Here is a 27,262-nt window from a genome sequence, read left to right on the forward strand (position 1 = left end):
TTAATCAAGCGTTATTGAAATGCAGAGTAGAAAGAAAGAATAAAAATTATCTTCTGACACTTACAACTCTGTTAGTCATATAGAGTAGACAGGGCATGCTCTAAGGCAGCGTTTCTCAAACTGGGGTCTGCAAGTCATGTTCAGGGCCATCGGTCCCACTGATCAACTCTTCCTCCTCCCTCCCAGTGCCTCCTGCATGCCACAGAACAGCTGTTCAGTGGTGTGCAGGAGGCACTGGTGGGGGTGAGGGAGAGGAGCAGTGACGGTGTGCGCTCAGGGGAAGGGGTGGAAAGAGGGAGGGAAGAGAAGGGACAGAGGTGGAGCAAGGGCAGGAAGAAGTGGGGCCTTGGGGGATGGGGTGGAGTGGGGTTGGGGCCTGGGGCTGAGCATGGGGCTTGGGGTTTGCAAAAAATTTTTAAATCAAAATGGAGGTTCTCGGGTTGTTAAGGTTTGAGAATTGCTGCTCTAAAGCTTATGCATGTTTTGAGGACACTCCTAAAATAAGTGGTCTTGTCTATTGTACATGGCCAAACTATATCTGGGGCAGCAGAATTACCAAATTGGCTTTCATTTGTTGTGACACTTTTTTTGACTAAACTCTTGGGCTTATAGTGGGCCTTACATCTTGGACGTAACAACTGAGACTCATAAGTTCTCTTAAGTAGTCAGTGGAGATATTGACAGTCTTAAGCATTATGCCTGGTGTTTGTAGAGTCAGGTTCCAAGAGACCACATGATGTAGGAATCAGAGAAAATATTGGGAGTGTGGCAGATGCAATGAGGGTCTGAACAGCCAAAGAAAGAAAAGTCAGTGTCTCAGGTTGAAAAACACAAATTTTCTCTGGGGTGCCAGACACACTGCAGGACTTACAGTTTAATTATGGAAACTGGTATGCATTCCTTCCATGCAACTCTACAGTCAGTAAAATCCAAAGCAACAAACACTGTAGTTCACACATTTCCTGAGGGTGCTGTACTCCTTTTCTCCTTTGGGTCTAACTCCACCATTCGTTATGGTGCTGCACATAGTTAGACCCAGCTGAAAATGCTTCCTCAGAGTGACTTGGGACTCTTGGCGGAAGTACACCCAAAAAGCCATGACCACTTTCTGGCTTGATGGGGACTTCTGTGAACGTCACTGGGGTGGGGAGTATCAGGATTGTGATGTCCTCTCCAGGGAGTACCAAACGTTGCTTCTAAGAGCCTGCTGTGCATGACAAAAACTGTTAATTTGTTGCCATACGATTATGCTGTTTATTTAGGTGGGCTATTAGTCTATCTATTAACAACTTATAAAGAAGTATGACTCCATAAGGAACCGAGGTTGCTTTACTCATATAAATGTCCTGATTAGTATGGATATTTTGGTTCGTCGATGAAAAAGGGGACATGCATTTAGCTCCAGGAGCCATGGATTTTTAGCTTTTGATGTACTAATTAGTGTTTAATATTTCCTATTTATGATTTTTTATCACTTTTACATTAGTCATCATTAGAATATCAAATTCACATTTAAATTTTGCTGTGTAGTTTGATTTATCCAAGCTGCATATACCTGCCATATTTTAAATTATATATATAAAAAAATTAAAAATGTGTTTCTTACATGAGCTGCTACTTAGCATATTCTTATCTTTCAAAGAGAAAGGTAGAAGATGTAAGTTTTCTCTTTGATTTTGAACTATCTGAAATGCCTGTCACATGGCAATCTTTGGCTTCTTTTCATGTTCTTTAGTATCTCATTTAAATAGGAATTAAAATGTAAATGATTCCTTTTTAAAAATATAACTTCTGCATATGCTGCTTATAACACTATAACATTTTAACACCATCCTACAAAGAAATAACCCCATGCAAAACTGATCCCCTGCCCTGCATCTCTCACCCACCACAGGCCCCTTACAGACCCCATCCCTGCCCTGCAGGTTCCACCCCAAAGCCTCCCCAAATACCCTACTCTCCTCCCTACAGGCCTTCCCTCATCTCTTGCAGATTCCAACCCTAACCTTGTGGCTCAGGTATAGTATGACTGGTAACCGTCTTTGCCAACTTGAAAAGGGAAGGAGCTGCTGCTGTGTAGCACTACAGTACTGTGTCTGTCAGGAGATGTATGGTGACAGTGAGCTGAGTGGGCTCTATGCTTGCTGTGGTATATCATCTGCACAGGTAACCCAGGAAAAAAGGTGAAAAATTATTCTTTTCCCGTTGCTTTCACGGAAGGAGGGAGGGAGGCCTGATGACATGTACCCAGAACCACCCGCAACAATTGTGGGGATACACGTAAACGACAGTATCAAATTGATTTCTAAAAATCAACTTCTATTAAATCAAACTAATTTCATAGTGTAGACATACCCTAAGAAACTGATTACAGGTAATATCTCACCCTCAGACATGTTCCAATAAGCTTCTTTCACAGACTAGACTCCTTCCTAGTCTTGGCCCAATCCTTTCCCCTATTACAGTCCTTGTTAGTTCCAGCTCAGGTGGTAACTAGGGGTTTTCTCATGACTGGCAGCCCCCTTTGTCCTGTTCCACCCCTTTTTATAGCTTTGCCACAAGGCAGGAATCTTTTCTCTCTGGGTCCCCACCCCTCCTTATGAATGGAAAAGTACCAGATTTAAGATGGATTCCAGTATCATGTGACATGGCCACATGTCCTGTGAGACCTCAGCCTCCATTCTTCCTTGGCAGGCCCATAGGTACACAGGGAGGTTTACAAGTAAACAGAGCCATTTACAACCAATTGTCCTAGTCAATGGGATCTGTCAAGATTCTAAACCACCATTAATGGCCCACACTTTGCATAACTACAATAGGACCTCAGAGTTATAGTTCATATTTCCAACTTCAGATACAAGAATGATACATGCATACAAATATGATAAACACACTCAGTACATTATAAGCTTTGTAATGATACCTTACAAGAGACCTTTTGCATAAAGCATATTCCAGTTACATCATATTCACATTCATAAGCATATTTTCATAAAGCATATGGAGTGCAATGTCACAATATGTACTTGGATATTTTTAATGATGCAGTTGTCACCTAGCAAGCTTAATTTTTTTAATTAAGCTTTGTGGGGTTTGGAATTACAATTAATGAACTGTCTAAACAAAGGAATTTTTTAGGCTAATAATATTTAGAACTTTTTACTAAAAAGAGGTAGTAGACAAGCAAACAAGTTCAAATGGTGAATTTAGAATCTCTCTTGCCAATATTTTGAAAAGGAAAAATATTGTCGAAACTATTTTTATAAGCCAAAAGGTGTCTGACACATTTCTTCCTTCATCTGCCATGATGAATGTTGTCCTTGTGACCTGGAAAGGTCATTTGTATTATGAACTGACTATCAAAGCCGGCTGTTTCCTTAGAATTATATTTATTATTCCATTCATCTGGAAATATTTCAGTCAGTAAATGCCAGCTCTGAATGTCTCTGAAAGATGCCTTCCTACATGTTTCTAAAGTCTTGCTAATGGCATCAGGCTGGGTTTTGGACTCTGGACTTCATTAATTATGATTGTATTAGTGAGGTTCCTTTGTACAATGATGTATTTTAAGAATGCTAACATGGTTTAGGAATATATATACTCTGTGAATTATTTTACATAAAGGGAAACAAATGTATTCCAACTATGTTGCTTTTCTAGAACAAAAAATAAATAGTACTTACAACTTTAAAATTACATTTCTCAGATACAAAAACTGTCATTCCAAATACAGGTAATGTAATTTCTTGTTCCTGTTACTTCTATGAGAGATACAGTTTAACCTTTCACACAACATTACAACATTTGAAGATAGGAAAATTACAGGCTCCACTTGAATTGCTTTATCTAAATAAAATGAGTTGCTGCTACATAAAGCAGAATCACACTGCCATCAACATCAGGGTCATCATCTGATATGTCCTTGGCTAGAGTTTGCTCCAACTGATAACTAAAAGTGTGAAAATTCATCATATGGGAAAAGTAGTCTGAAATGAGATTATTTTCTGACTTGACTATGACATTTTTCCTATCAATACTAGAAGAATTTTTTTCTTATTACATCTTGAACAGATCTGAAGTAGCACAAATCCCAGTTTTTGCTTTTAGCATTAGTAAAACTATTGATCTTGCATAGCCAAACTAAATGCTGTTCACATTTGTAGGCTTAACGCCTGAAAGATGACTGTTGGGAGAAATTAAGTAGGAGGAGAAGATGATATCCATTGTATAAAAACACTATACTGCAACCAATCTTTCTCCATATGGCGGGGGGGGGGGGGGAGAAATGATAACTTTCAGACAGATTTTTTTTCTCTGTCTAATTTGTCAGTTTATATTGGAATAAAATAAAGCCAACTTGAGTTTGCCACAGCTCTTTTCCTCACCTTTTAACTGATTTTTTTCAGTCACAAGCTGCAAACAAAATTCCCTATGTGAATAATTTTAACCAAAACTGTTTAGTGCTTTAATATATCTAGGCCCCAATACTGCAAAGATTTCAGTGGGACTGTTCATGTTTGTAGGGTTAAACATCTGTGTAACTCTTTGAAGGATAGGCCCTGGTGCCCCTTTGTGCTCTGTTTCCAATAACATGAAGCAAAATGGAAAAGTTTTTTTTAACTAAATGTGGAGGGTGAGTCCTTGATCTTTAAATAAAGATCACAAGAAATGTTGCATCTGGTGTCCCTACATGCAATAACCACAATCAAAAGTATGCTCCTGAGTGTTAGGAATAGCCCTGCTGGATCAGCCTAGTGGGCCACCCAGTCTGGGTCTTGTCTCCAATGGTAGCCAATGCCAAGTGCTTCAGAGAAAGGTGCAGAACGTGGATATTCCCTTGCTCATTCACTACACAGCTTCCAGTTTCTACAGTAAATGAAGTAGGTGTCCTACAGGTCAATGTTTCTCAACCTTTTTGATACCAGGGGCCACCTTGCAGCCTTCCAAAACTGTTAGGCAGATCTCAGGGACTGGCACCAGTGCACGAACCAGTCGTTGAGAAATACTGCTATAGATGACAACTTTTTACTACAGTACCCTGATTCAACTCCAGAACAAGTCCATACTCTGCACTGAAAGAGGCAGGTATCCCTGTGGAAAATATAGTATGTGTTTTTGTAACTGAAGACAGTAATGTAATGCACACCCACAAGGGGGATGAATTAAGGTTGCACAGGCAATCTTAATCCTGGCATTTCCTACTTTGAGTGCTTGACTTTGCAAGCTTAATGTTCTATTAACATAGTTTTTTCTGTGTAATTTCCTAGGCTTTTGAAAAAAAAATCCATCATGTGATATCATACTGATGCCCATGTGGGTAAATAGGAGGGCTGGAACCTTTAGATCCACCACACAGACCTCTGTCATTTGAGTTCATGGAGTAACTGATAACAGTAGTAGGCCATCATCTTCTGTCAACCAGTACTAGAAGGAGATGGGACACTGGCCCATGGGTTTAAATAGATATTTGCTGACAGCAGAGGAATGTTGAGACTCATGAATTCCATTCTAGATTCTGAAGTGAATGTTGTCTAGTGGGCATAGACTTTCTGCCCATTTCCCCAAGCGTAAGCCCATTTTTCCCATACCTTCCATGTCCTTGTCCCAGTCCTGTCACTTCCCCACCCCTTGTTGCTTGTCCCAATCTCATTCTCCTTGCCCAATAAATCCTATTCTCACCCCTCCAGAACGCCCTGTCCTAGTCCCAGTCTTCCTCCCCACAGTTCTGACCTCTCCCTCCTCCCCTACCTTGTCCACTAGTTGCTGCTCCTACCTGCACTTGTTCCCGGTCCCCTTCCTAGGCTCTTTGTCCAATAACATTATTGCTCCCCTCTGGTTCCTTGTCCTATTCTCTCTACCCAGACAGTTCCAGTTCTTCCCCAGCACCCTGACTCCTTATCAGAGCTGTCTTCTCCCCCTACATCCTTTACCTTGCCTTCCTGGTTCTCAGTCCCAAGCTCCCTGCTGACTCTCCATCTGATCATCTCAGTTTTCTTCCCCCACCTATTGGCTCCAGAGGCTTCTAAGACTTTATACTAAGGCTGTTAAATGACTAAAAAATTAATCTAAATTAATTGTGTGATTAATTGCACTGTTAAACAGATATAGGATACCTTTAATTTAAATATTTTGGATGTTTTCTACATTTGCAAATATATTGATTTCAATTACAACACAGAATACAAAGTGTACAGTGCTCACTTTATATTTATTTTTTATTACAAGTATTTGCACTGTAAAAAAAACAAAATAAATAGTATTTTTCAATTCACCCAATACAAGTACTGTAGTGCAATCTCTTTATCATGAAAGTTGAACATACAAATGTACAATTATGTACAAAAACTGCATTCAAAAATAAAACAAAATCCACTCAGTCCTAATTTTTGTTCAGCCAATTGCTCAGACAAATAAGTTTGTTTACATTTGCAGGAGATAATGCTGCCCACTTCTTGTTTACAATGTTACCTAAAAGTGATAACATGTGTTCTCATGGCACCATTGTAGCCGAAGTCACAAGATATTTACGTGCCAGATGTTCTAACGATTCATCTACCATTCCAGGGGACATGTGTCCATGCTGATGACGGGTTCTGCTTGATAATAATCCAAAGCAGAGCAGCCCAATGTATATTCATTTTCATCATCTGGATCAGATGCCACCAGCAGGTTGATTTACCCTTTTTTGGTGATTCAGGTTCTGTTGTTTCCTCATTGGAGTGTTGCTCTTTTAAGACTTCTGAAAGCATACTCTACACCTAGTCCCACTCATATTTTAGCAGGCACTTCAGATTCTTAAACCTTAGGTCAAGTGCTGTAGCTACCTTTAGAAATCTCACATTGGTACCTTCTTTGCATTTTGTGAAATCTGCAGTGAAAGTGTTCTTAAAATGAACAACATGTGCTGGGTCATGATCCGAGACTGCTATAATATGAAATATATGGCAGAATGCAGGCAAAACTGACAAGGAGACATGCAATTCCTCCCCCCACCCCAAGGAGTTCAGTCACATATTTATTTAACACATTTATTTTTTTAATGAGTGTGATCAGTATGGTAGCATGTCCTCTGAAATGGTGGCCAAAGAATGAAGGGGTATATGAATGTTTAGCATATCTGACACTAAATACTTTGCAGTGCTGGCTACAAAAGTACCATGCAGTTGCCTGTTCTCACTTTCTGGTGACATTTTAAATAAGAAGAAGGCAGCATTATCTCCTGTGAATGTAAACAAACTTGTTTGTCTTAGCGATTGGCTGAACAAGAAGTAGGCCTGAGTGGACTTGTACGCTCTGAACTTTTACATTGTTTTGTTTTTGAGTGCAGTTACGTAACAAAAAAATCTACATTTGTGAGTTGCACTTTCATGACAAAGAAATCGCACTATAGTACTTGTATGAGGTGAATTGAAAAATACTGTTTCTTTTATCATTTTTACAGTGCAAATATTTGTAATAAAAATAATATACACTTTGATTTCAATTACAACACAGAATACAATTTATAGAAAATGTAGAAAAACATCTAAAAATTAATAAATTTCAATTGGTATGCTATTGTTTAACAGTGCAGTGAGAACTGCCATTAATTGCGATAATTTTTTAATCATTAATTCTTTTTGAGTTAATCACGTGAGTTAACCGCAATTAATCGACAGCCCTTCTTTATACATAAACAAGGGGAAGATGTTTAAATACTTCTGGTTTTATGTTGTGTTTTTGCTTCTGAGCTTTCACAAGTAAACCAGTGGCAATATTTGCAGGTTACCACGTGATGTTAGAACCTGTTTACTCATTTATTATTCTGTGTTTGTGGTATTTTCCATATTCTTTGCTTTTTATAGAGAGTATTGACAGTGTTAAAATGTTAAATCATTTTTGGTTTCAGCTTCTCCCCTCCCACTTCATAGTCTAATCTAATGTATTGCTTTGTGTAGTGAACACTAAGTTTTTAAAAAGCCACATGATCATTTTTATATATTTTCTTAACCTTATCAAAGTTCAAAAACGTCTGTGTGCCCATTGATGTTAAATCTCGAATCTCTTCTATGCAACGGACCATGTCTCATTCCTTTCTGCAGTCATTTAATAGCATAGTTGTGCTGATACATTTTGAAATCTTGTGTTAAAAGCTTTTGGTTCAAATAATTACTACCTGTATTTCTGCTTGGAGGATTTCATATTTGTTCTCTCTACCTTTTTTCTTTTTGTGAAGCCTCCTAATTGGTTGGCACCAAAATATGGGAGATGTCACTTCTGATTGCATCAAAGCACAATTTTCTGTTAGTCAGTGTAATGAAATATTCCTAGGTGCAGTCTGTGCAAATATAATGTTTATTTTGATAGAATGAGACATGGAGTATCAGTAAATTGTCTATTGGATGTGAGGCATAATAAAGCTGATGAAAAGCCTATCGTGAATGCCAAACTGCATAAATGTGACAACCTTAGTCTGATGGAAAAGTATGGACTGAGAGACTCTGCTTATTAAAAATTCCTGTTTGTTTCTAGCTTAATCTGTTACATTAATAACACTTGTTTTGTAACTAACCTGGTTCTAGAGATTAGTTTGGGGCTATATTTGTTATGTAAATGTATAGGTTTCACATACAGAAATTAAACAGCAAGTGATTTCTTTTCAAGACAGCAATTGCGTCCCTTTAAAATTCTAATTTACAATGACAATTGAGTTTGCTGGTAAGGCCTGGCCCAAATAGATAATTCTAGACTTTTTTTTAAAAGGTCATAGGCATGATTTCTAGTATTTGTAACCAACTGTATGACACTATAAAATTAAAAATATTTTATTTGTGCAGAAAGCGCTGATTATCTTGCCAGCTTCAAGACAGGATGGGTATTTTGAGAAAAATAATGGGCTTCTTACATTGCTTCTGCAGGCAAAGCTGGACCACAGCCAAAGTGTAATCATGTTTGACTTACTTGGGGCAGGATTTTTAGGAAGACAGGCATATATATACAGTAATATATTTTATATTTGTATTTCATAGTTTTGGCCCTGTTTTTTCCCAAAACATTTAGGCAGGTGTGTAACTAATTGGACCACTCCGGCAAGTATAGTTATGTACATGTCTAAGGCCCTGATCCTGTGAAGACTTTAGCCATGCTTAACTTGGTTTTACAAAAGGTAGATCATGCCAGACCAACCTGATTTCCTTCTGTGAGAAGATAACAGATTTTTTTTTAAGACAAAGGAAATGCAGCAGATTTAATCTACCTGGATTTCAGTAAGGCATTTCATACAATTCCACGTGGGAAATAATTAGTTAAATTGGAAAAGATGAGGATTATTATGAGAATTGAAAGGTGAATAAGAAACTGGTTTAAGGGAAGATTACAAGTGGTCATACTGAAAGTGAACTGTCAGGCTGGAGGGAGGTTACTAGTGGAGTTCCTCAGAGACTGGTCTTGAGACCAATCTGATTTAACGTTTTTATTACTGGCCTTGACCCAAAAAGTGGGAGTATGCTAATAAAATTTGGGGATGACACAAAGTTGGGAGGCATTGCCAATATGGAGGAGGACAAGAATATAATACAAGAATAGCTGGGTGACCTTGTAAAGTGGAGTAATATAAATGGGATGTAATTTAATAGTACAAAGTGCAAGGTCATGCGTTTTAGGGAATAACAACAAGATTTTTTGCTATAAACTGGGGATGTATCAGTTGGATGTGAGAGGAGGCGAAAGACCTAGGTGTATTGGTTGATCACAGGATGATTATGAACTGTCAGTGTGATGTGGCTGTGAAAAAGATTAATGTAATCCTAGGATGCATCAGGTGAGGAATTTCTAGTAGAGACAGGGGAGTGTTAGTACCATTATACAAGGCACTGGTGATACCTCATCTGGAACACTATGTACAGTTCTGGTGTTCAGTGCTTAAGGAAGATGAATTCAAACTGGAACAGGTGCAGAGGAGGGCTATTAGGATGGGACACTAGATGTGGGGAAGCTCTGAGTTACTACAGAGAATTTTTTCCTAAGTGTCTGTCTAGTGGGCCTTTCCCACATGCTCAAAATCTAACTGTTTCCTATACAGTACGTCCTCGCTTAACATTGTAGTTATGTTCCTGAAAAATGTGACTTTAAGCGAAACAATGTTAAGTGAATCCAATTTCCCCATAACAATTAATGTAAATGGGGTGGGGGTGATTTATTATATAGATATACACACAGTATACGTTTTAAACAAACAATTTAATACTGTTTACAGCTATGATGATTGTGAAGCTTGGTTGAGGTGGTGAAGTCAGAGGGTGGAAGCGGGAGGGATATTTCCCAGGGAATGCCTTACTGCTAAATGATGAACTAGCACTCGGCTGAGCCCTCAAGGGTTAACACATTGTTGTTAATGTAGCCTCTCATCAAGGCAGCACGAACAGGAGGGAGGAGAGACAGCATAGCAGACAGAAGCAGACACACACCTTGTGTATGGGAGAGAGAAAGGATGCACACTGCCCCTTTAAGTAAGCTGACCCACTCTTAAGTGCATTGTCTTTTTAAGTGGATCAGGAAGTTGAGACAGCAGCTGCTGCCCCAAGCTCTCTTCTTCATCTGGACCCATAGAAAAGAAGACCTTGAGGAATTCCACGATGATTTCAATAATTTCCATCCCACCATCAACCTCAGCCTAGATCAATCCACACAAGTGGTCCATTTCCTGGACACTACAGTGCTAATAAGTAATGATCACATAAATACCACCCTATACCGGAAACCTACTGACCACTATACTTACCGACATGCCTCCAGCTTCCATCCAGGACACACCACATGATCCATTGTCTACAGCCAAGCTCTAAGATACAACCGCATTTGCTACAATCCCTCAGACAGAGACAACCACCTACAAAATCTCTATCAAGCATTCTTAAAACTACAATACCCACCTGCTGAAGTGAAAAAACAGATTGACAGAGCCAGACGAGTACCCAGAAGTCACCTCCTACAAGACAGGCCCAACAAAGAAAATAACAGAACATCACTAGCTGTCACCTTCAGCCCCCAACTAAAACCTCTCCAGTGCATCATCAAAGATCTACAACCTATCCTGAAAGATGATCCCTCACTCTCACAGATCTTGGGGGACAGACCTGTCCTCGCTTACAGACAACCCCCCAACCTGAAGCAAATACTCACCAGCAACCACACATCACTGAACAAAAACACTAACCCAGAAATCTATCCTTGCAACAAATCCCGATGCCAACTCTGTCCACATATCTATTCAAGTGACATCATCATAGGACCTAATTACATCAGCCATGTCATCAGGGGCTCATTCACCTGCACATCTACCAATGTGATAATATGCCATCATGTGCCAGAAATGCCCCTCTGCCATGTACATTGGCCAAACCGGACAGTCTCTATGCAAAAGGATTAATGGACACAAATCTGACATCAGGAATCATAACACTTAAAAACCAGTAGGAGAACACTTTAACCGGTCTGGTCATTCAATGACAGACCTGCGGGTGGCAATTTTGCAACAGAAAAGCTTCAAAAACAGACTCCCAGGAGAAACTGCTGAGCTGGAATTGATATGCAAACTAAATACAATCAACTTAGGTTTGAATAGGGACTGGGAATGGCTGAGCCATTACAAACATTGAATCTATCTCCCCTGGTAAGTATTCTCACATCTTATCAAACTGTCTGTACTGGGCTATCTTGATTATCACTTCAAAAGTTTTTTTCTTACTTAATTGGCCTCTCAGAGTTGGTAAAACAACTCCCACCTTTTCATGCTCTCTGTGTGTGTATATATATCTCCTCAATATATGTTCCATTCTATGCATCCGAAGAAGGACTGTAGCCCACGAAAGCTTATGCTCAAATAAATTTGTTAGTCTCTAAGATGCCACAAGTACTCCTGTTCTTTTTGTGGATACAGACTAACACGGCTGCTACTCTGAAACAAGCTCTCTCTGTCTCTCTCCGTCTGTGTCCCCTCCCTGCTCTATATGGAGAAGGGGTAAGTGGAGTGCAGGAGCAGCGGGGAGGGGGACACCCTGACATTAGTTCCCCCCCATACACACACAGCAAGCAGGAGTCTCTGGGAGCAGCACATGGCAGTGTGGGGAGGGACAGCTGAATTGCCGATTGATCACCTGCTGGGCAGCTGCAGCATAGGGAACATAGCGGAACAGGGAACTGATAGGGGGGCTGACAGTCCACCCTAGTTCCAAGCCCCCTCCAGCTAGCTGCAACAGGCTGCTCTTCCTGCAAGCAGTGGACAAAGCAGGCGGCTGCCAAAGGATGTTAGAAGGGAGCATTGCACAACTTTAAACGAGCATGTTTCCTAATTGATCAGCAACATAACAATGAAACAATGTTAACTGGGATGACTTTAAGTGAGGAGTTACTGTATTTGGGGTTGGGAAGGAATTTACTCTATGTCAGATTGGCAGAGGCCCTGGGGTTTTTCCACCTAATTCAGCCAAAGGTGATGGATCTGGGACAGGGGTGAAAGTAACTTACAGGACTTACTGGTACTGCTGGAGTCCTGATGGGGGCATGGCCTCATCCAAAAAAGGCATGGCCTCAACCAGAAGAGGTGGGGCCTCTCAAGATTTAAAGGCCCTGGGGCACCGGCTGTGGCTGGGAGCCCCAGGGCCTTTAAATCAAGCGGGGGCTCCCAGCTGCAGAGGTGGCTGGGAGCCCCTGGGGCTCACGGGCAAATTAAAGGGCTCCGGCCGCCGCAGAGCTCCAGGCCCTTTAAATCCCCACCGCAGCTCCAGCTGGGATTTAAAGGGCTCTGGGCTCCCCGCAGCAGCTGGGAGCTCCGAGCCCTTTAAATCCCAGCCCCAGCCTGGCCGCCAGAGCTGTGGGTGGGATTTAAAGGGCTCTGGGCTCCCAGCCACTGCTGGAAGCCAGTGCGGTCCGGCATGGCATACTGGCTCTTGCGGGTACGCCATACTGGACCATACCGGCTTACTTTCACCTCTGGTCTGGGAGTGGGTTGGTGAGGTTCTGTGACCTGCAATGTGCAGGAGGTCAGACTAGATGATCATGATGGTCCCATCTGACCTTAAAGTATATGAACTTTATGTGTGTGAAAAGTCCCATTGATTTCAGTAGGACTACTTGCATTGTTTAAAATTAGGCACGTGCATGAGCCTTTGGAGGGCCAGAGCCCAAATTCCCATTTGTAAGATCAGGACATGTGTATGTGTGTTTTGGTGTGTGTATAGGTATATAATCATCCTTGACCTTAGTGTGATCACAAAAATTTACCAACCTAGGCACAATAGATGAAATCTTGGCCAATTGCAGTCAATGGGTGTTTTGCCATTAACTTCTCTGGGGCTAAAATTTCACCTGTTAGCTCTACCCTGATGGCACTGATGATGAAAATATTTGATATTTGTTAATATCAAAGGTTTAAACAGGTATGTTGAACTTAGAACAGTATGATGATTTAGTGTATGTATGAGAGACTACAACAAAATGGAAATAATTTATGCAAACTGTGTTGTCAGTTCTCATCCATTAAAACACCAGTATTTGCTGAAAGGTTGTACACAATAATATCTAAAATTACATTTCCCCCCTATGGGGAAATCAGCTCTTGGCTTATCTACCTGGAGTTTGGACTATGGTGTGTGAATTATAGAATATTCTAAAGTTTTGCACTCAACTGCCTTGTATAGACCCTGATGGCACAAACTAAAAGGTATCTACCTCACACCAACGTAGTCCTGTTTGAAATGAGACTACTTCAGTGTGAAGTAGGTACCTTTTTGTTTATGCCAGTAGCAGCTACATGGGGCAGTTAGAGTGCAACACGTTAAGAGTGCTCTGCAATTCACCCACACCCCCAGTCCAGATTGCAACACCCTGTAGACAAGCACTCTGATCCTGTGCCATCAACCTAACTGGGAGTTTAGCCATTGACTTAATGTGCCCAATATTAAGCGCACAGATAGAATAAGGTAATAATTGGAGATATACCAATCTCCTAGAACTGGAAGGGACCTTGAAAGGTCATCTAGTCCAGCCCCCTGCCTTCACTAGCAGGACCAATTTTTGTCCCAGATCCCTAAGTGGCCTCCTCAAGGATTGAACTCACAACGCTGGGTTTAGCAGGCCAATGCTCAAACCACTGAGCTATCCCTCCCCCCCTAATAAGAAATAGTTGTGCTAAATCTGTGGCAACTGTGTGGTATATATTTCCAAAAAATGATTAGGCATAGCAATATAAGGATTACCATACTATAGATCAGGATAATGATTAGTTTAGTTTGCTATTTATCTAGATCTTCTACAGCATCACTTAATACTTCAGAGGGCAGATAAACCTAGTTAAGCATCTAGCCTGCTGGGGAATCCTATAATATGAGAGGACTGTGGGTATATTGTCTGGAAGAGGAAGAATCTAATACTACATGTAGGCAGCTGAACAATCGAAAAACAAGCAGTTAGGTATCTTTTCATAGATGATCAATGTAAAATAATGTTTCAGATTATCCTTTGAGCACCTGGTCTTCATCATAAATTTAATTGTTTCTGATAATGCTACTCCCTATTAGATGAATGATCATTGTAATTTCAGTGTGTGGAAGCCATAATTAAACACACTAAGCTATTGTTATTGCTTCAACACTGGTTTGTATCTTATATGTGCAGATAGGTAACCATTTCCATTGGGTTCACATGGAAACAGCTACATTTCTTAAAGCTCCCTGATACTTATTCCTAATGAAAGGGCCACAGAATGATGGGGCAATTTCCTTCTGAAAAAAACCCCACCAAGAACCAAGTGCTGAGCCTGCTTTGGATAGCAGATGAAGCAAGGGCCGAGTAGAAAAAATGGACCTTTAGAGGTGTAAAAAAAAAATAAAATCTGTGAATCCCACTTGTGGGGGCACCTAGATACTAGAGTAAGAAAAATGTTTGTTTGAAATGCATATATACAGATAGATAAGATTTCATATACATTTCCTAATCCTGTATACAAACAGTTACCCGTCAATGTTTTCTTTTCTTCAAAATGTCAGAATTTGGTCCAAAAATCTCATTTTAAAAGCTTGTGATGATCAGATGCCATACTTGACTTATATGTCATGGTCTGTAGTAGGTAATAACTTTTCTTTCCACTTAGGTTTAAATGAACACTTCACAGTGTAGAATTTTTTTTTCATGCTGTAGAATATCTGATGTTGACTGAATGCAGCTCTATCAACATCAAAAATGGACTTTGGTAACAAGCTATAAAGGACCCCCAAAGAGGAGTCAATTTACTTGTCATAGCTTTTTCCTGCACACCCCTCCTCCACCTATGGTTAGGGTGACCAGGTAGCAAGTGTGAAAAATCAGGAGAGTGGGTGGGGGGTAATAGGAACCCATATAAAATAAAGCCCCAAATATCGGGACTGTCCCTATAAAATTGGGACATCTGGTCACCCTACCCATGGTTAACTTAATAATGCAGGGATAGATTCAAGATTTAGGCACAGCCTTGAACAGCAGATAGTACCTAAACTCTCATGTTAGAAATGGGCCTTGTGGGCATTAAAATTCTGAATTACTCTTTGCTCATGATGACGGTGATGATAGTAACTTGCTTGTGATCTATGCCAGCAGTAGGTTACTATCACCTCAGATACTCTGTCCAGTGAATGGGGGGCTGAGTCGAGACTCCACCTATTCCTAGCTTGTGAGTGCACACCTGCATTTAATAAAATGGCAAGAACCCAGCTTACTACTGTACTCCCAGACCCAAAGTCCAGGTAACATATGGAAGCCTGTCTTCCTCCTTTGTACTTTCTTGTGCAGATATATACTCAGAGTCAAACTAGCCTTAAATATGTTCCTGCCACTACCTGTCTTTTCGCCCTCCTTTGTCCAGTGGAGCAGTACATATTAATCAAGATGAACTGGGACTGTTTGCCAAACTCCTATGTGCTCACATTTTTTTCTTTACAATATAAACTGGTAAAAGCTCTTATATCATAAAGAGAGGATTGTGAGTTAGTGTAAATAAACAAAAGTGGTGAGGGATCATGATAGAAGAAGGTATATACTTTCCCTTCCACAAATCTCTCTCATCTTATTCTGAATGTTAAAATCCTACTACTGTCCTTGGTATAGCAACTTAATGCAGTGCAGCCAACTGAAGATTGCAGTGCATAACATAGAATTACTATGTTACATTGGTACACTCTGTTAGAATTACTGCCAATTCCACTATGCTGTATGACCCATTCATGCTAGATAGCTCAGTAAGGTCACTTGGGCCTGGTCTACACTACAGGGGGATCGATCTAAGATACGTCGACTTCAGCTATGCTAGTCTCGTAGCTGAAGTTGCGTATCTTAGATCGACTTAGAGTCACTTACTTTGCGTCCTTGCAGCATGGTATCGATGGCTGCCGCTCCCCCGTCGACTTTGTTTCCGCCTCTCACCAAGCTGGAGTTCAGCAGTCGACGGGAGAGTGATCAGGGATTGATATATCATGTCTACTCTATACACGATAAATCGATCCCCGATCTGGCAGGTAGTGTAGACATACCCGTGGTGATATCTAAAATAGAGAGAGCTGGTGGAAAGGATTTGGTGGGGGGAGTAAAATCATGTAATGGGTGAATAAAAGACAAATAATGCATGGAATGCATTATATGACGTGTAGCTTGGCATAAGGAAGAAGCCAAGGTGTATTCTCACTTGAGTAGCATCCTTAGTTCTTGAAATGGAAGCATGACAAGACTTGTATAATAAGGCTAGCACTTCAATAATAATAATAATAATAATAATAATTAATAATAAATTAAAAAAACAACAACAACCTTACAAACAAACACACTCAATGCCTTCTTACTTGTGTGCCCAGACCCAAGGTGCAGGTAACCTATAGCAGGAATGCAGGGCCACCCGGGGGGAGGCGGCAAGTGGGGCAATTTGCCCCAGGCCCCGGGCCTCACAAAAATATAGTATTCTATAGTATTGCAACTTTTTTTATGGAAAGGGCCCCCAAAATTGCTTTGCCCCAGGCCCCCTGAATCCTCTGGGCAGCCCTGCAGGAATGTAGGAAATTCTTACTCCCTTACACAGGCATGTAGTTCAAATTGCAATCTACACTAAATGGATGGAACTAATGCAGTATCTCAATATTCCTGGGTGATAACTATGTTGTCTACTGTAAGAGGGATTCATATCAAATTTAAACAGAGTAGAAAATCAAAACAAAGAACAAAAATTAATCTAAAAATATAGACTCCTTTTCAAACATTGCTCTCAGTGCCTCATAGGTCAGCAAACAAAAACCTATTGGCCTTGAATATCAATAGGAGCTCCACTCTTATAGGGCATGCAGAATGCCAGACTTGAGGTGACTTGCCATATGAATTTAAGAGTGGAATGGGGACAGGAGGCAGCCAAACTACAACTTGCATGAAATGCTGTGTTGGCTTTCCAAATCAAAGTGTTGTGTGTGTTAAAACCAAAAATCTGTGCCTGAAAATGTTCAACTTAAGAATTTTTGCTGAAAAGTCAGTTTTCCACAGAAAAGCCTCCATTTTCTAGCAAGCTCTACTTACCAGCTAAATTTTTGCCACCTCAGGCTGCATGCTGTGAAGTAGGAGAATACGTATCTGACAGGTTTTTGTCCTGGATCATATGATGTCTGAATGAAGGTGACATGAAGGATCCAATTCTCAGTCCATTCTTGATGTCTTTCATTGACAAAAATAATATAGGAGATACTTGTTTAGGACAAGTTAACACAGGAAAGTTGAAATGTCTGTTTTTCAGTGTATTAAGTATATCAAATATTTAGCATGCTCACTTCTGTGTTTAGGTCTAAATGTGTATCAAAAAGTATCTTATATAAGAGAGATCTGAGTCAGGCTGTGGAGAAAAAAAATGAGAAACCCAAGCAGCTTACAAAAACTTAATGCCAGTACTGAGGAAAATGAGAATGGAGCTGATGGGATAGTAAGCTACAAGAAAGCCTGTTTTTAAACGTTTGTTGTTAAAATTCTATCGCTAGCAACAAAAATACAGCATTCAGCAGGCTCCTATAAAGAAGATTAATTCTCTTGGCAATGAAACTGGAGTGAAGAAATAAATAATGCTCTGTCTAGAGAAGAGCTGTCTCTAAGTTTGTAAAATAGCTACTATATTGAAGCTTTCTTCATCTAACTTTCACCTAATAGCACTTAACGTTTTCTTCTTAAGCAGTAAAATGTTTAAAACCAGGAGATTCCATATATTTAACAGAGAAAATATTGGTAGAACTGTTAATTTCTCTCAAACTGGTAAAATGTTTTTTTTTAATTATTATATATATATATTCTAAATTCATTCTGAAATTACTGAAAGGTTTTGTATTCCCAACATTTATTGGGAATAATCTTCTACAAAACATATGTAGCAAATGTTCTTCATTATTGTAAATTAGATCATCCTAATTATAATAAAAATGTCTGATATCTAACAGTTTGCCAGAATAACATCTCTGGAGGATATTTCTGAGGTGTGCAAGAAGGGCATATCTAACCATATACTTTTTTTTTTACCTTGATGCAGCTAAGTAATTTGTTTTCTTCCTTTTGGCAGAAAAAGTACATGAATAGTGTACCTTATGCTAAGAGCAATATACATTAATAGTCTTTATTTATGTAAAGTTTTAGATTGCTTATAGTTGCACTAGTTACATTTCTATAAATTGTGACTTAATGACGTGAGAAAGTAATCTTCATCTCTCAGACCATCTGTAGTGAGGCGGCCTGGCTCCCAGCCGCACCTGAGAGGGACGAGCCAGAACAGCAGCCTCAGTGGGCGGAGCCACCACCACCTGTCCCCGCCCCCCGGAAGTCAAGGGGCGGGACAGGAAGTATAAAGGCCCGGGCCCAACGCTCAGTTGCTGCCTGGCCACCAGAGAGGACAGACGCTACTGACCGAGCTCCTGTTAGACCGAGCCTTCCCCGAGCCCGGTACCCTGAGGAGGGCTGGCCGAGCCTTCCCCGAGCCCAGTACCCTGAGGAGGACTGGCCAAGCCTTCCCCAAGCCCGGTACCCCGAGGAGCTGCCTGAGCATCCCCTCGCTCCGTGTCCTGAGGAGCAGCCTGACCGATCCAACGCTCAGCTCCCTGAGGAGCCCATGGTGTGGGACCCGGTGGAGGATGCTAGAGATGAGCAGGTACCAATGGAGGGGGAGATTGGAAGTAGCCCGGGGGTAGCCGACCCCAGTCTGGCTACAGCAGACTTAGAGCCAATGTTGGTGTGTTGTGGTCAGGACCCCACTGACACAGCAGCAGACTAACTGCCGCTGTTAGGGCCCCGGGCTGGGACACAGTGGAGTGGGTGGGCCTGTGTCCCCCCTGCCACCCCACTCACGGGTGGCAGTCTCCCCCTTTCACCCACGATCAGGCATAGAAGCCTGGGCTTACTGTTGTTTGCTCAGCTCCTGCCTGAGGACCTGAGCCCCTAGACTGCTGTGTGTCTGCTCAGCCCCTGCCTGAGGGTCTGGGCCCTTGAACCGCTGTGTGGTTACTCAGCTCCTGCCTGAGGACCTGAACCTGAAAAGTACTGACTTTGTTTGCTCAGCCCCTGCCTGAGGGTCTGAGCCCCTGAACTATTGCTTGTTGCCCCGCCCTGCCCTAGGGCTTGGGCTTAAGAGACTGTTTGTTTGCTCGGCCCCTGCCTGGGGGTCTGAGCCTACAAACTACTGTTTGTTGCCCCGCCCTGACCTAGGGCTGGGCCTTAATTACTGTTGGTTTTGCTCAGCCCTGCCTGAGGGCCCGAGCCCAGGTACTACTATTTACTGTCCCGCCCTGACCTAGGGCTCGAACTCTGGAGACTGAACTGCTTACTAGCCTCACGTAATGAGGCAGCCTGGCTCCCAGCCGCATCTGAGAGGGCTGAGCCCCCACACCGGACTCTTACACCATCAGTACCAGAATGGTAAAGCTAACAGTTATACAATAATTAAATATGCTTGATAATACTGTAGTTCATATAAATGTTAGGTGCTTTTGAAAATGTTCAGGGACATAGGATCCTAAACCCCACTCTCAGATGTGACTTAGGACCAGATCCACAAAAGGTATTTAGGCACCTAACTCCCACTGAAATCAATCTGAGAATCTGGACGTTAGATGGTGGGAACCTGTCTTAGGCTGACAAGGTTCTTGTGTACACAGAGGGTTAAACTGGATTAAATCAAGTTAATTTGGTCTGAAAACACTTGTGTACACACAACACAATCTGTTCAAGTATACTAACTCCACATTTATTGCAAACCCTGGAGTTTTCTTTTAAAGTAAATTAACTCTGCTGTGAATCAAGTTAGTTCTCTATTGTTTATGCGTACACAATACTGTTTCATGCTGCTTTGGCAGTCCTCCAACAGCTGTTCCACACTGCAATGTGGGCAACTGACTTGTTGGTTTACCTGTGTGCTCTCCACTGCTCTGGAGTTAAATTGACTGGAGATGCCCTCACTCATTGAAAAAATTGGCATGAGGTCAGATTTTGCCCACTTGCACCCAGATTTGAGCATATTTCAATTGCAGCAACATTACTCCAGAAGCCCTACAACATGCCTAGAGCATGCTGAGACCCTAATTACTACTGGGAAAGAAACACCTGTTCAGAAACTCTTGTGGTCAGCTAATGGAATAAAGATTTTTTGTGAACTTTCCTAGCAGATGTCTATGCAGGGTTATGAGTTGGACACTGACCAGTACCGGATAAAGACAAACTGCTCAGGAGTATATATATTAAAAACAGGGATTCTAGGAAAAAAATCTGGCAGGGGTCATATAATGTAGTCATTTTTCTAAAGAGCTGGACAGGATTTTTCAGGTCTATACAACAATCAAACCTAGGAAGGTTATGGAACTTGAAGCCTGCTGTCCAGGATACTGGTAACACTGGTAACTCCTACTCAATGTACACCTGCAACAGTGCTGCCAGAGGCCGTTCACTTCAGAGCCACGCTTAGGCTGCTGAGAACAGTTGCCTTGGGAAATCAACTCTTTTGAGCCCCAACCACCCAGGGTAACTTCAAGCCTCACCATTCAACACTAGACGGCTCAACAATAGCAGAGCAAAGCCGTATGTTCACCTGTGACTTTATTTTTGCTGGTTAAATAATGGATTAATAATAAAAATGACAAATTCATTCATAAGCAGTTTACAATGTATTTATATAATTCATAAGTATCTGGGCAGAGCATAGAGGTAAAATAAGGATTGCCTCAGTATTGCTTCCACTTCCCATAAACAGCACTCAGCAGATGGAGGCGCTAGCAGAGAATGATGGATTGTGAGGAGCTAACAGCTGAATGTATAGATGCACTGTTTCATGCCTGAGACTCAAAGGAAGAGCAATAGGCATCCCTGACATTATTGCTCCAGATGTTTCCATTTTGTAGAGACACCTTGCTGGTTCCTCAAACCGCTAAGCCAGTCTCTGCACCTCAGCCTCCCACCATCATTAAAGCTTTCTCCCTTACAAATATTGCGCAAAATACAACATGCTGCTATAATCATGGCACTTTTTCCTCTGCTGCTTTCAATCTGTTCCTTTCATATGGCCAAATGGCAACTTCATTGCCATTCTGCCACTACTAAGGCAATAGTTTAACAATTCCTACATTCTGTCCAAGTGACCGGTGAATGCTTCTCTAACTAGGGGAAGCAGTGCTCAATATCTGTTAATATCCACAGTGTTACTGGGGCCAAATATTCATTTCTCTATTAAGGTAAATAGCTCTGAGTTCTGAAAGATTCTCACCTTGTGGACTCATCTAGACCACCCTGCCTTTCTGTCCATAAACCTTCCATTGTGGTCAACCAGCCCTTGGAGCACCATAGAGAAATACCCCTTTCTGGTTATAAATTGTGATCTTTAGTGGGGAGAGGTGGGGTACAAATTGAACCCAAGTGTCTATCAATTGCCCTACTGCACTTTGAGAAGCCTGTGCATGGAAAGCTATCAGTCTCCTGAGCATTACCAAGCTTTATAACCCGTTGCAACAAAACCTTGTCTATGGTGTCATGCAGGTGTATAATGCCATGGAAAATGGCCCCAATAGTCAATCTTCCCACATTGATTTAGTTGGAGAAATTGATCCTGTATTAGTTGCTGGGTGTCCTTTTCCTCTTCCTCGTCCCGCTTCCACTGCCCCAGAAGCTCCTGTTGCTCATCAGTGCAGGGGCAAAGTCTAAAACTGAATTCACTTGGCTTTGAGTGCTTAAATACAGCCCAAGTAGCCTCTGCATATTTAAGGTTGCCAGCATAGTGGCCAGGGGCGGCTCTAGGCACCAGCATCCTGGGAGGGCGTCATTTGGCTCCGGTTGAGCTCTCGCTGCATGCCCAGCGCTGCCCGGAGCGCAGCCGGACGAGCGCCGGACCTGCGCCTACGTGCCGGGTCGCCCGCCCCGCTCCCGCGCCCGGGTTGGGCATGACCGCGCAGGTCCGCGGTCGTGCCCGGGCCCTGGACCCCGCCGCAGCTGCCCGGGCGGAGCTCAGACCGAGAGGGCCGCCGCCCTCCCAGATGCCGAGCCGCGGGAAGAGGGCAGCGTGATTTGTAGAGCCGCCCCTGATAGTGGCACACTATTGTTGGGTCCATACTGGCTGACAGTTATTTCAAAGTGGCATTAGCCCTCCCAGAAAGGAAGTATGGGGCAGAGACAGGAAATATAGGGTTTTTTTGTTTGTTTGTTTTTTTAAATTTGAACTCCCCTGGCTTCTGCTATGCATCCCACAATTAAGAGTGAGAGAAATCCCAGCATGCACACTGCTCAACAGCAAAGCAAAGCACTATGGATTTCCTTCTGAGAATGCCACAGCCCTAGTACACAGCAAGTCACCAACATGTATACACAATGATGCATGTTGAAAGAGGGCACATCTTCCCATGTGCACGTTATTAGTGTGGCTGGCATATTGTGTGTTACCCAATGCACGTCAAAAATCTGCAGATTAACATTCTCCTCCACCATATAGCTAAGCCCTAGAACTTGGGTAAGATTTTTTTCAAAGGGGCCTAAGCAAGTGTTCAATTTCCATTGTCTTAAAGTGAGAGCTGAACACCCAACTCTCTTAGGAAACTTTGAAAACTGCAGCTCTTGTTTATAGACTTCTTATTTTAACTCTAAATGCATAAATGTGGTGTCACTTACAGCAAGGAGACTATTTACAAACCTCTGAACTTCATAGCAATTAAATTTGGATGACCATTCCCTGAACCACCAGGGCAAAATTATGTTTTGGAAAAAATCATGTTCTTCTTACACATAGTCTATTTGTGGGATTGTTAAATCTGTTCTGACAAATTACTGAAACTTGAAGGTGCAAGAAACTTAGTGAAATATGCAGATGTTTTTGTTTCTGTTTTGAAGGAAGACTTAAGCATCTTCTGTTGCCCCAAGAAATCAGTGTTGAACATCAGGTTCAAGAGTAAGAGTAAGCATAAGCACAAAAGTATGACACATTTAGCACTGCTACTGAGAGCAATTTCTCTTGGAAAGCAAAATTGTTCTGTTACACAATTGTCCAAAAGGCCTTGTCCGCACTCTAGCAATGATTGCTAAATCTCTTGTGCAAAGGCAGTCTGACAAGTAAAACAGGTTGGAGCTGTGCAGTGTAAGTGGGCATATGCCAGCCTGTGGAAGAACATTATAAACTCATGGATCCAGTTATCACATAAGGAACCCCACAATGGAGAAAGTGAGCCTTTATAAATTGTGTAGCCTTTTAGATGTTTGCTCAGACTCTATTACTGCCACTGCTTTCCTAATCAATGTTTATTTTCCTTACTTTCTCATTGTATCAGAGATCCAGAGATGGTATTTAATATGGTTTGGAAGTTAACCATAGATCTTACAGGTACTCAGCATGAAGAGTCTAGTCTTCCTCTTGATTTTTTAAATTAAAACAAAATATAGCTTTTTTGATGTACAGTAGTATCATATTAAAATTAATGCACAATAGATGCATAAGTCTGTTCTTATTTTTATTTATAAATTTAATTTCACATTAGGAGTAAGGCAATCCAGGTAATACACAGTCAAGGAATGACTGTATTTCTCATGTGGCTAGTAGTGCAGTATTCAGAATTATTTTACTTAAAAATCCACCTATATTGATGTCTTTTTTTTCTATTGTATTACTCTTATTTAATGCCTCCTAACTAATATTTGAGTAGATCCTTTCTGTTACAGGTATTGAAGTGCTTGCTACCAGTATTAGTGTTCTCTTTATGTAACCTCTTGGGCTAGATCATGGATTAATGAGAATTGTGCACATACAACTAAGGACATGCAGGAGTGCTGCAACAATTTGTATAATGGGGGTGCTGAAAGCCATTGAACCAAACTGTAAACCCTGTATATGATGGAAATCACTTCAAGCCAGGGGGTGTGGCAGCTAGTTCTAGCACCTAGGCGGACATGGCGCAAAGTAGTCAAAATGAGCTATCATATGATGCATGTTGATTTGAGGTTATATTTCTCTTCTGCATTTTTTCCCACATACCTTCTGGTCTTTCACAGGGACTAGTGTAGGATTCCTACTCTTTATATATTAAGATAAATCCCTTCAGGAAAACTATTCCTATTTGTAAAAGCAACAAAGAATCCTGTGGCACCTTATAGACTAACAGACGTTCTGCAGCATGAGCTTTCGTGGGTGAATACCCACTTCTTCAGATGCAAGTGGGTATTCTGAAGAAGTGGGTATTCACCCACGAAAGCTCATGCTGCAGAACGTCTGTTAGTCTATAAGGTGCCACAGGATTCTTTGTTGCTTTTACAGATCCAGACTAACACGGCTACCCCTCTGATACTATTCCTATTTGTATCTGCAAAATTGTAGGATAATATACCTAATGGGAGAAATCCAAAGAAGTGGTACCATGAAATCTTACACTCAGTCAGTTGAAATATTAACATATTTGAATAGCAATATGACAAGGCCACAACCTTTAAAATGTAAGACGTACCTGTGTGTTAGACTCCTTGTTGGTGAGCCTTTCTGACAGCACTGGTGTGACTACTGCTGAATTGCAAACTGCAAAATTAGGAACGTGTTTGAACACAAATTGGTTTATGTGTTTTCAGTGCAGAGATATTTAAATTATTAACAAGCCATACAACAACAAACAACTTTAATTCAATTCTCTATACATCTCTAAATGCAGGAATATTACCAAGCCTTTGTAATGAAACACAATTTCCCGACCGTCTTGAGATAATGTGGGATAATCTGTTTTATTAAGATATTAAAATCTCAGATGTGATAAGGTAATTCAAACCATGGAAAACAAAGCTTTTTTTCTAGATGAATTTTTGTAATAGTGATACCAGGTAGGTTTTATTTTCAGCATCATTATGACACTTACCTAGCTGAAAGGCTGACAGTGGCTTTGAATGTAGGGAGATTCAACTATGGGAATACATTTCCTTGATAGTTTCTTGGTATTGCAATATCTATGTTAATTTCCCTTAAACAATATAAATGTCCTATATGATTAAAGGACATTATCATTGTAGTAATGAAAACTTATAAATATAGTATGAAAAACTAATATTACAATAAGACTTCATTAACATGCTTCGAAAGGAAGCATTTCTGATGTTGATTCCAAACACAGGAAGCTATAGCATTTTTGCACTGGAATAGATTTTGAGCATTTTGTGGAAGCAGGGAAAGAATTAATAAGGATTTGAAGGGGATTTTAATGCATGTCAGTCAGTTAGCAAGAGTTAGCCTAGCTGTAACCCTAATGACGTGAGACTTGTAGAAGCAAAGATAGTGTGGGACAGACGAACGAACTGTGTAAAAAGTTATTACGACCTTGCATTGATAACCAAATATGCAGGCTTGCTTTTTCTAGTAGTGAGACAAATAAGATAGCAGAAAGGCTTATGTATAAACAAATGCAATTGTTTCTTTTTACCGTCTGTATTATTGCTAGAAATTGTCTGTAACAAAGGTATAAAGGCTTGCTGTAATTGTTTACCAGTTGAGAGACCTGTCCAGGACTGGGGCGACCCTGTGTCCTATGGCACTCTCTCCCTCCATTGTAATTACTGGAGAAATAATAAAGTATTTAATTTTGCTGCACCCAAACGAAAAAGCGAGAACTGAGTTTTTCTCCGACAATTTCATGCAACAAAATACCTCTGTTAGAAGAGATGAAGAATGGTAATTCTATTTCATGAAGGGTTTCAAGATTTCAACTTTGTTTTGACACTCTCTGGTCACAATTAAGAAATCTCTCCAGTGAAAACTTTGTTGAAACTGACCTGTTTCTGAGAAACGATTTGGCTTTAAAACTGCATATATTGGTGAAATTTCATTTAAGTGGAAATGTTCTGACCAGGTCTACTGGCTGCTCCATACTCTCACTCTTATGGGGGTGGCAGAAAATGCAGTGGCTCTGCAGAGGCTACTGTCACTGCTATGCTGCTACCCAAAGTAAGGGTAGCTGGGACTGGGGCATAAAGGGGAGGCTTTACCACCCCTTAACTCCTCTGTGGAGGCATGCAAGACAGGTCACAGTTGTATCCATAATTACTCAGGTTTTCCATATCTAAGCATCAACAGTGTGAGCATCCAACAACACTGAGAAGGCTTTCCCAAAGACTGAACTACCATCACTGGGAATATATACCCATCCAGAAATCTATCCAATCACAGTTGCTTTTGCCTCAATATTATTTCAATCTTAGGACACAGAAAAAGCTAAAAATGTTAAAGGCAGTCATTGCTAACTAGTGTTTCTGAACCACGGGCCTGATCCAAAGCCCATTGAAGTTACTGGAAAGAGTCCCATTGGCATCAATGAGCTTTGGATCAAGCCCTAAACAGATTACATCAAGGATATTGTGGGACCGTCTATGTTAGTTCACGAGTGCTGTCTTGAAGACAACATCTAAATCTTTGACTTTTATAGTGAAGAGAAAACATCTTCTCAATGAACTGAAATGTTTAAAGCTGTGAAACTTTCTGATGTGGGAAGAAGGGGGGATGGCTGCAATAATAATTACTTGCAAATGAAGATGTTCCAAGGCATTTAGCTACTCTGCCAACTGTGCTAGGAAGAGATGAAGAATGGTAATTCTATTTCATGAAGGGTTTCAAGATTTCAACTTTGTTTTGACACTCTCTGGTCACAATTAAGAAATCTCTCCAGTGAAAACTTTGTTGAAACTGACCTGTTTCTGAGAAATGATTTGGCTTTAAAACTGCATATATTGGTGAAATTTCATTTAAGTGGAAATG

At 41.1% G+C, this 27,262-nt stretch overlaps 1 long non-coding RNA gene across 2 annotated transcripts in view; it reads right to left on the bottom strand.

The window, feature by feature from the left end:
- Positions 1–906: 906 nt before the first annotated feature.
- LOC120370681 overlaps positions 907–27,262 on the bottom strand; it is a 95,723-nt gene continuing 69,367 nt past the window's right edge. For both annotated transcript variants that reach the window (XR_005583879.1, XR_005583880.1), the window contains exons 4-5: positions 17,563–17,697; positions 907–1,207 (exon numbers count right to left, since the gene is read on the bottom strand). This is a non-coding gene — a long non-coding RNA (uncharacterized LOC120370681). The remainder of the gene's footprint in view (positions 1,208–17,562; positions 17,698–27,262) is intronic.

The sequence above is a fragment of the Mauremys reevesii genome, linkage group 8, assembly GCF_016161935.1.
Source record: "Mauremys reevesii isolate NIE-2019 linkage group 8, ASM1616193v1, whole genome shotgun sequence".
Classification (NCBI taxonomy): domain Eukaryota; kingdom Metazoa; phylum Chordata; order Testudines; family Geoemydidae; genus Mauremys; species Mauremys reevesii.